This window comes from Centroberyx affinis, unplaced genomic scaffold, assembly GCF_046629955.1.
Source record: "Centroberyx affinis isolate AG114_WGS23_722 - 3 ecotype Tasmania unplaced genomic scaffold, CSIRO-AGI_Caff_v1 ptg005831l_1, whole genome shotgun sequence".
Taxonomy (NCBI): Eukaryota; Metazoa; Chordata; class Actinopteri; order Beryciformes; family Berycidae; genus Centroberyx; species Centroberyx affinis.
Window position 1 is genome coordinate 104,161 of NW_027282956.1, and position 9,614 is coordinate 113,774.

The following is a 9,614-nucleotide window of genomic DNA, read 5'->3' on the forward strand; positions in this document are numbered from 1 at the left end:
AATGTGGAAGCATGGCGTAGGCAGCCCAGGAGTAAACCATAGGCGTCTGCACACTGTATCTGCGCTGCTGTCTTCCCAATATTAGAACAGGCCTGCTTCAGACGAAGACGAGACAAAAGAGAGTGACAAGACAGACTTAGCAGGCGAAAGGGAGGCAGAATCGGTAGGGTGCACCACCGTGTGTGTGTGTGTGTGTCTGTTCAAGAGAAAGAAAGAGAGAGATAGCAGAGAGACAGAAACAGACCTCCTGAAACAGTAGGATGGAGAGAACTATAATTATGCAAGTAATTATACATGAAATCACAGACTTGGAGTGAGAGAGGAAGAGATAGAGAAAGAGAGGAAGAGCACTGGGGGGGAAAGAGCCAGGCAGTGAATCTCATCCGTGTAATTACAGTATAAGGACTAAATGAAACAGACGGAGAACCCACAGATATCATATAGAACCGTACACTTGCTTTCTCTGCACTGCACACATGTATCCCCTCCTAATTTAGACTATATCTACACCGCCATTAGATTTAACCACACACACACGCTCACACACACAGACACATACAGAGTCACATACCCACGTTTTTCTTTCTCTCGTTCTTCATCCTCCTTTGCTCTATTTTTTGTTGCTATGGCATGCTCTATTGGATATCAGTGTGACTTATTCCCTGTGTCATCGTGTTCATTGATTAAAGAGCCCAAACCCTCCCTGAGCTCACAACCCATATAATGAGCTCAATGTATCTGGGGGATGGGGGGGGGTTAAAAGAGAGAGCTGCCCTCACATCTCACAGTAATGACAACTTCATGTCTGTGTGTGGCTGACAGCAACAGACAACTTTGTCTGCTGTGTGTGTGTGTCTGAGTAGGTATTTTTGTGCTTTTGTCCTTATGAGGATCAATGTCCTCACAAGGATAGAACGATGAGGAAAAATCCTCCAAAGTGAGGACATTTTGGCTGGATGTCATTACATTACATTACGTCATTTGGCAGACGCTTTTGTCCAAAGCGACTTACAGTAAGTGCATTTTGTCAACAGTAGTCAAACTGTAGTTCTCACTTATTCAAGAGGCTGGTTACGCTTAGGATTTAGGTTTAGGGTTAAGATTAGAATTTGGATTAGGTTTGAGTAAGGTTTAAAATTAGTTTAGGATTAGGGCTTGGGTTTAAAGCATAACTCCAACCATTTTCAACCCTGCTCTCCCATCATTTATCATCATACCAATCGATTCTGACCATAATCTCATCAGTTGCTTCACTATAGAGCTACTTACGTCTTGCTTGCCTGGATGCAGTTCTCTCTACAGTCCTACAGGCCCACTGGATACTAAAAAAAATCAACCACAAATGCAACCACAAATGTCTTTTTAAACAAATTGATTTCTGTCTGTAATGAGACATGCATATATTTAATTTTCAGTTCATTCATAACCTGTCAGCTTTAACTATTTTGCACTACTTTACCACAGCAGCGCATGTAGAGGCAGCCGCAGCCAGCCAGCAAAGAGTAAACAAGGAAGTGCCGAAGCAATGATCAAAACTGTACGAGCAAGGCATGATTTTGCATTTATTTAGCATCTTTTTACCGACATGTCTCATTACAGAGCAAGCAATCAATGTTTTGAAAAAGACAAGAAAAAGGTTTGGGTGCTCAAGGTTGATTTTTAGTGTCCATCAGCCCTATAAGAGTGTATTGGAGAGCTGCACCCACTAAGTCAGAATTAATCACTGTGATGGAAAAAGATGGGGAAAATAGGGTAAGGATTAAAGTTTGGCATGTAGTGGTGAGCATTAGAGGTTAAGCAATGAATGCAGTCAATGGAAGGTCCACAAAAGTAGAGTAGTGTGTGTGTGTGTGTGTGTGTGTGTGTGCATATGTGTAGGTGTTTGTTTGTTTATTTGTTGGCACACAAATGAGCTGCATATTGTGTATCTAAATCCATCTGCATAGTGTGAAAGCGAGCTGTCTGGAATATCATGACAACATATGCCAAACGCTTACACACCGCACCAGTAAAGAGGAACAGCGGTCACAAGCTCGCAGCTCAGGAAGAGGCGGACACTTCACAGGACAGGCGCTACACATCACGAAACTACATCCTCGAAAACGACCGCAGAATTGAACCAACACCTCTTTTTTGACACAGTCTCGACAGAAACTGTACGTTGAGCTTAACAACAAAGACAGATAACCTGCAGCGTAAAGAGAAGAAAACCTCTGAGCAGCGGAGAAAGTAACAACGTCTCATCAGTCGTCTTCTCCCCCGTTTCTCCTACAGTAAGTTTGGAGAAAGCCAAATGAAACCTTCAAACGCGCAATGTCTGTTGTTGCCAACTGTTAAGCATGGTGGTGGATGTGTAATGGTATGGTCAGCCGTCTACTGGGAGTCATTAGGTCTGGTGATTGCTCTGCATGGTCATATAACGGCCAAGGACTATGAGGCCATTTCACAGGACCAGGTGCGCCCAAGAGTGCAAACAACCCATATTCCAGGATGATAATACCCCCATACACACTGCTGAACAAGGCAGATGCATGGGAAGTCTTTGTAAATATATATTAAGAGGCTGTTCCCTGAAAAATAAATGAAATAAATATACAGTACTATGCAAAAGTCTTAGGCACATGTAAAAGAAAATAAGTAAAGCGAGTTTCTAAATATCAAAAAATGTACTATAAAGAGCAGTCTACTGACACACAAAAAAAATTAATAAACATCTAAGAAACAATTTATATAAAAACTCTTGAGTGCCTAAGACTTTTGCACAGTACTGTATATAACGCTTTATGTATGTTTTATATAGGCTATTGTCCGAGGCAGTCTGTCCCACTGCAAAAATGAGAACGCCTGATTCCCTGGTTCTTTCATGAAGGTCAGACTAGACAACAATGCATTGGTGCGATGTTTTTAATCTATTCTTACGTAATGCTTTTATGTAAAATAAAAGCATTTTAATTTGTGCAATGCAACAGAGTGCATTGGACTTTCCTTTTTTTCTGGGAGCCACTGCTTTTGACTGGATTTTAATCTGTTATTACAAAGACTTCCCATGCATCGGCCTGTTCTGGCTCAGCTGTGACCTCCATCCAAAGAGCGCCTGTCTGTTCTCCACTAAGGACCCAACGCAGCGCTCCTTCCCTTCTGTTTTGTCTACACCGCTAAACAAATGTTAAGAGTGGTTTCATGAACAGCAGGTTGAAGCCAAACTCCTTCCACGGCCCCGATCAGCAGATCTAAACGTCACTGAACCTTCATGGAAAATAGATTTCCTCCACATTCATCCCACAAAGAACTGGAGGCTTTCCATCTTTACGAAAGCTCCAATATCCACCGCACACAGTTCAGCACTTGGAAGACGGTATTACACACAGGATTGAAGCTGCTCTGCAGGCCGAGGGTGGCCTATACTCCCTATTAGCTACTTGATATTCATATTTTGTTAGGTGTTTCTGTTATTTTGTCAGCCCCCTGAATGTGTTCATTTTGCTCTCTCTGCATGTGTTTGATCATAATATCCTCACCTCTGCTGGCTCCTCATCATTAAGCTCCCAGGAATCCTGTAACCGCTGAAGTTTGTCTCCTTAGTCTGTCACCGACCGGATCTGTCTGCCCCCCCCCCCCCCCACCCCACCCACAACCCCCTCCCACCCCCACCCACGACTCCCCAGAGGAGAAGAAACTGGCAGTACTACCTACTAATCTCTGCACTTTGGGAGATAGGTCTTTTTTTTTTCTCATGGGCTCCTCAGCAGTGGAAAACCCTTGCTGCTGAATTAGATTTGCTTACTCGTCCTCACCCATCTTCAAAGGACTCAGATAACTGAATATACCTTTTATTCATTTCACGGCACTGTAATTGTTTTTTTTTTTCCCCACTGAGCAAATCCTGAGCAGGTCTTTGGGGAATAGACTTGTGTATACTGCTGTGCTTTCATCTGCATTATGTTTAGTAATAGTATTATTATTTTAGGGTATTGTTTTTGGTCTTTTTTTTTTTTCCTTTCTTACTATTTGTTATATTTTTCTGCTGTTACCGAGGTTTTTCTTTTTTGCTCCCTCCCTGATTTGGGGACAGTCTTGTGCTTTAGGTGAGCGGGACTCATCTGCTATCACAGACTGGAGAAAAGAGCCTTGAGGCCTTTTCATTAAAACAATTACGCTAATTTCACTTTACTTGCTGAAGAAAAAATGGAAATGCTTTATTTTAAGGAATCCAGACGTGGAAGAAGAGCAAACGGGAGGAAAAAGTATATATATATATATAAAAAAAAATAAAAGGATAAAAGTAAGAAAGAAGATAAGCTCGACATAATACAGTCAGATTGCCATGATTCAAGCAGAATAGTTATTAATGCTTTACATATGTTCCATGGCTTTCTTTGATAAAGGCAATAAGGCCAACTCAACATTAAAGGGATGCAGAAATGTCTCCGCACATATCTGCACTTTATCATTAATGATGGAATTTATTTTATCTGCTCAGTTTCATGTTGAGAGTGATGTTATTAGTTTCCCTGTGCGTGTATGACCACAGCCTTACAATTAGATCTTTGAGATAAAATCAAAGCCTACTGACGCATCAGAGCAGTGGCGAGATATCAATTATTACCGACGGATCTAAAATAGGACAGATTAAATTTCACAGTTATGACAGTTTTTTTTTTCCTCCCCCCTTTTTTTGGCTCACAAGTCGAGTCACACAAAGCATTGTTGGTTGCATTTCTGTGTGTGTGTGGGGGGGGGGGGGGCATCTTTCCACTTCTCAGTCACATTCTGTCACATTCAAAGGCCTAGCATTAAAGAATCTACTGTTATCTTCCTCATAAATAAAAAATAAAACAACTTTTAATGGCTCTGAGAAGTGAAGTCAGATCCAGCCTGATGTCTTCATGGAATCCAGTCTTTGGTTAAGTAAAAGGTAAACTTTTACTTTTGGGAAGGATCCACTGTGTAATTAGGTGCAGACTACATGCTACAGAAGCATTTGAACCGTCTTTGCTCTTGGCCATCCTATCCATTCCTGTCTTATCTGAAGTGGGATCTATCAGAGCTGCTAAATGAGGCAGTAAATATGTTTGACTAGGTAGTCTGTGGTGAGAGCCATTTGGACTAAAATGTCTATGCTTTATGTGCTCCTTCGTCGTAGCCAAGTGAGCACCGCCTGTCACTGGAACAAAGTATTCGGCCCCTCGCACTAAATGTTCACCACCATATATCAGCGGTGCACTATTAGGCTTTAGTGGCTTTAAGGTGTTCCTGTGGCTGGAGGTTCGTGGAGTGGCCTCCCGTCCCCCTATAGCAGCCGCAGCAGTCCCAGGCCCAGCCAGGAGAGGGCTGCTGTGACTGGACATGACTCCTCTCAGCCAGCCAGTCAGTCAGTCAGTCAGTCAGCCAGTCAGTCAGTTCAGTCTCACTCCGGTCCACATCATCAGGCTGCATCCCGGGGGAGGAGTCCAAAGTTTTGACAGACAGGCGTGTCGTTGAAACACTTGAGAGGACAATCTCAAGGTAAGGAGTGGAGGAGGATTAGGCATTAGGCACACACACACACACACACACACATATACACACACACACACACACACACACACACGCACATATACACACATACACGTAATCACGTTTGCAGAGAGTGCACACAAAAGAAAATGCATGCATGCATGCACATATATGCACATGCAATCACAGTCGGCTCATGTAGCACGTACGCTAACAAAGCACAAATCCATGCATGTGCAACGTTAAACACACTTGGACAGACACGGCCACAGCACAGTGGCTTGCACACCAGGTTCACTATCTCACTATCACACACATACGCACGCACACACACACACACACACAGGATGACTGCGACTGCAACGGCAACATTGTTTATATGGGAGAGGAGAAGGGAGAGAGTAAAGATAGCACTGGAGAGAGGGAGAGGGAGAAAAGAGGTAGAGCGAGGGGACGAGTGCAGCAGATTTGAAAGCGTTTGGCTCCGTTCAAATGGTTGCCATGGTTTCGAGATGTTTCCATGGAAATGCTAGCTGCCAATAAAATGAATTTGAGGAGGATCTTTGCAGCAGGTTGGCAGGAAGGTGAGAGCGACGGGGGGGAGGAGGGGGGAGAAGGGGGATGACAGAGATGGCAACAGGGAGGGAGGGAGGGAGGGAGGGGGGGGGACTGAACCACCAGTCACTTGTTGGTGGGGGGTGGGGGTGCATGGAGAGGAGGAGGAGAGGGGGGCAGGCTGGGAATTTAGGGTAATCAGGGTGAGGAAAACACGCCGCGCAATGGAAAGCAAAAGGCACTGAGACTATTTCAGTCTGGGCGGGTTGTCATGGCAACCATGGCCTCACAACACAGAGAGGAGGTAAATACATAGGAGCCAGGCTGACCGCTGATTAACATGTGTTCGATCTCATTCACGTCTGTGCGCGCGTGCGTGTGTGAGAGATAGAGATTGAGGAAGAGTGTGTGGGAAAGAGTGTGAGTGTGTGTGTGTGTGTGTGTGTGTGTGTGTTTGCTCACGCACAAACCCCCCTCAACAACACACTCCTCCTTCCACTAACTCTCTTTCATGGAAGCAGAGGCAGTGAAGGGGAGCTGAATGCATTAGTGGGGCGCCGACTCTGACGCACGTTTGTTTATGTGTGTACACGAGTGTGTAAGATCACGATGTTTCATACTTTAGCCGCTCCTTCAAGGGCTAAACAAGGCTTTTAATGTGCGCTCAGCCAGTGAGCGATGTCTGCTCCCGCTTCCCCATGCTCCTCTGCTCCTTCTCTCCCTCCTTCCTTCCTTCCTTCCTTCCTTCCTTGCACCCTTTGTCTCAGTCTATCTCTTCCTTCTCTGTCTCTCTCTCTCTCCCTCTCTCTCTCTCTCCCTCTCTCTCTGAAGGACAGAGGTATTCCCACATTTCTCGGTCGCCATGGTAACGCTGCAGCAAGAAAGAAAGAGAGGCCGCAAGAGGAAGGGGGAGGGGGCGGAGGGAGGGAGGGGGGCGGGGGGGGGCTGAGGCTGGGGATGTGTGAACAATGCTAATGCTACTTCACTGATCATCGATTGTGTATTTTTCCCCCTCCCCCCCTCCTCCCCCCAACCCTTACCCCCCCCCTCCACATTTATTTTCCCTTTTTTCATTTCTATCGCTCCCTTTCCATCCTCATTACTCTCTCTCTCTCTCTCTCTCTCCCCCTCTCTCGCGCTCCGGCCCGCGTCCTTCTCCCTGTGGTTTTAAAACTCAATCTCCACATAGTGCTGTCATTGTTATCATTATTATTATTGGGTCATTTAACAGGCAACGTCGGTATCCACGGCAACCCGGAGAAGTGGCACCGGTTCCTTGGTGAATACCAATATAGACAAGCATCCATCAATATCCCAATGACTCATTATCAGTCTAATGGCGAGGCCGCTCCTGTCACACCGCACTATAAATAATGTCGTCTCATTAGGCGCCGCCGCTGCCACCGGCCCATGCGTAAACAGGTCCGGTTTGTGCTGATGCGGGTGTGGATGTGCCGTGGTCAGAGTGTGTCCCTGTGTGCCTGTGTGTGTGTGTGTGTGTGTGTGTGTGTGTGTGTGTGTTGTTGGTGTTGTGGTGTCTGACTGCAGGGGGGCACCAACACCGCTGCGAGCAGCCTAAAGCCGGCCGACTTAGCGCAACACCAGCAGCAGCGGAGGCAGCTGAGCCGAGGGGGCGGGCGGGCGGGCAGGCGGGCGGCAGGCAGCTGCACCGGAGCCTGACTGAGGGGGCTGACTCAATAAACCAGGTAGTGGAGTAAATAAGGCTCTCGCACTGCCTCACACGGGCGTGCACGACTGCAGGCTCTGCCCCCGTGTCTGCTGTCTGCATCCCTATCTGTCGGTCTCTCTTGTGCACACGCTCTACAGGCCGACACACACACACACACACACACACACACAGGCAGGCAGGCAATCCTACAGGACCGCAGTGGCTGCTGCCTGTCAGTACTCCTCTGTAGCTAATCGATGGATTGAAGACGTTGATGTGAGAGAGAGAGAGAGAGAGAGAGAGAGAAAGAGAGAGATTCACCTCAGCTACAGCCTCCTTGCCCCAAGTCATTAATGCAACTACTTTAATCGGTTAGCGCTGCAGCATGGGAAGGTGGGGGTGTGGGGAAGTGGGGTTGGGGGGGTGGGGGGGGGTGCATGTTGGGACCAGCAGTGTCTGTGTGCAGCTGAGGTTGCATATTGCACACTACATGGATTTTTAAAGTGTACTACATGTGCATGATCAACTCTCAGCGTGTGCATCAAGCCAGTCAATTCACCTTGGGGAAACAAACACAAGCACCTTTATGTAACCAGGAGACGGAGAGCGAGGGGAGGAGGAGAGAGGGGTGGGGGGAGGGGGGGGGGGTGTACCTCTACATCCAAAGAGCGTATGCATGTCAGTCATCACCGGTGTGTAAGAAAACCTGAGAGAAGCGTCTGCCCTTAATTCTGCAGGTTGTGTGCGACAAGTCATTGTGTGTTGATTGCCTGTCTGGTCGACAGTAATGTATTCATCATTGCGTGGTGTTTGTTTGTACAGATTGTCTCCCGGTTGTTCTGCTCTAGTCTGGAATGCTGAATATCAGAGATAATTATCCTAGATAGCAGCCTCCAATCCGGCTGGCTGAAACATAAAAAAAAACAAAAAAAAAAACTGCTCTCATCTCCTTTGTCAGAGTCCTGTCAGGATGTCAGGATTTGAGGAGCGCCATGGAAACGGACGCGAAGGATGCGAGGCTGCCGCTGGGGTCCAGACTGGAGCCTGCGATACCGTCATATCACAAGTCAACATGCTGCAAACACTGCGCACCACAGAGGAGGCTCTGGCACCTTCTTAAAGAGCTGTTTTTACCACACACACACACACACACACACACACACACACACACACACACGCACACATTGGCTGGTGGACTAGTGTTACGTTGATGCCTCCACCGGTGTCTGACAGAACATATGCTTGCTCTCAGGGAAAAAAGACATCTCTTCATGGATAGCTGTGCATGAAATAGTGTCCCTGGGTAAATCCTTGTTATAAATTACATCTCGTGTTGTTTTCAGGATTGTTTTCTTTTTTTTTTTTGACCTTCTCCTGGGATGACATATTCTCCGCTCGGTCTAACTGCAGACCTGCCGGTGTCATGCGTGCCCTTGTGCCCGCGCCACACGTGGCCCGAGCTGTGTCGGTTTTCCATCATGTTTCGCCGCCTGTTACGGCGCAGGAATGTTTCATCGCTGCCGGGTGAAAAAACCTCGTATCTCCCAAATGTCTACTTTTCAGGGATTATGAAAAGCAGCCTTGTTTCCAGCTGGACCACCGTGCATTTTTTTGAGGTTATCCAACGGGATTTGAAATGGTTTCGTCAGACCAAAGGGGTTGTAGAATTTTCTCCACCGATAGAGGAGCATGTAATCCTTCACTTTAAGTTCGAAAATCATCAAAAGGTTTTCGCAGTGCAACAGCGATTTGCGTCACCTTTATTTATGTGTCAAAAGCATGTCTGCGTTAAATTGTACATATGTTACTTCGACATGCGTGGGTATGCTGCTGCGTTGATACAGTATGCAGGATGTGTCATAGGTTCTGCATGTCATCGTGTCTTCACTCTCTC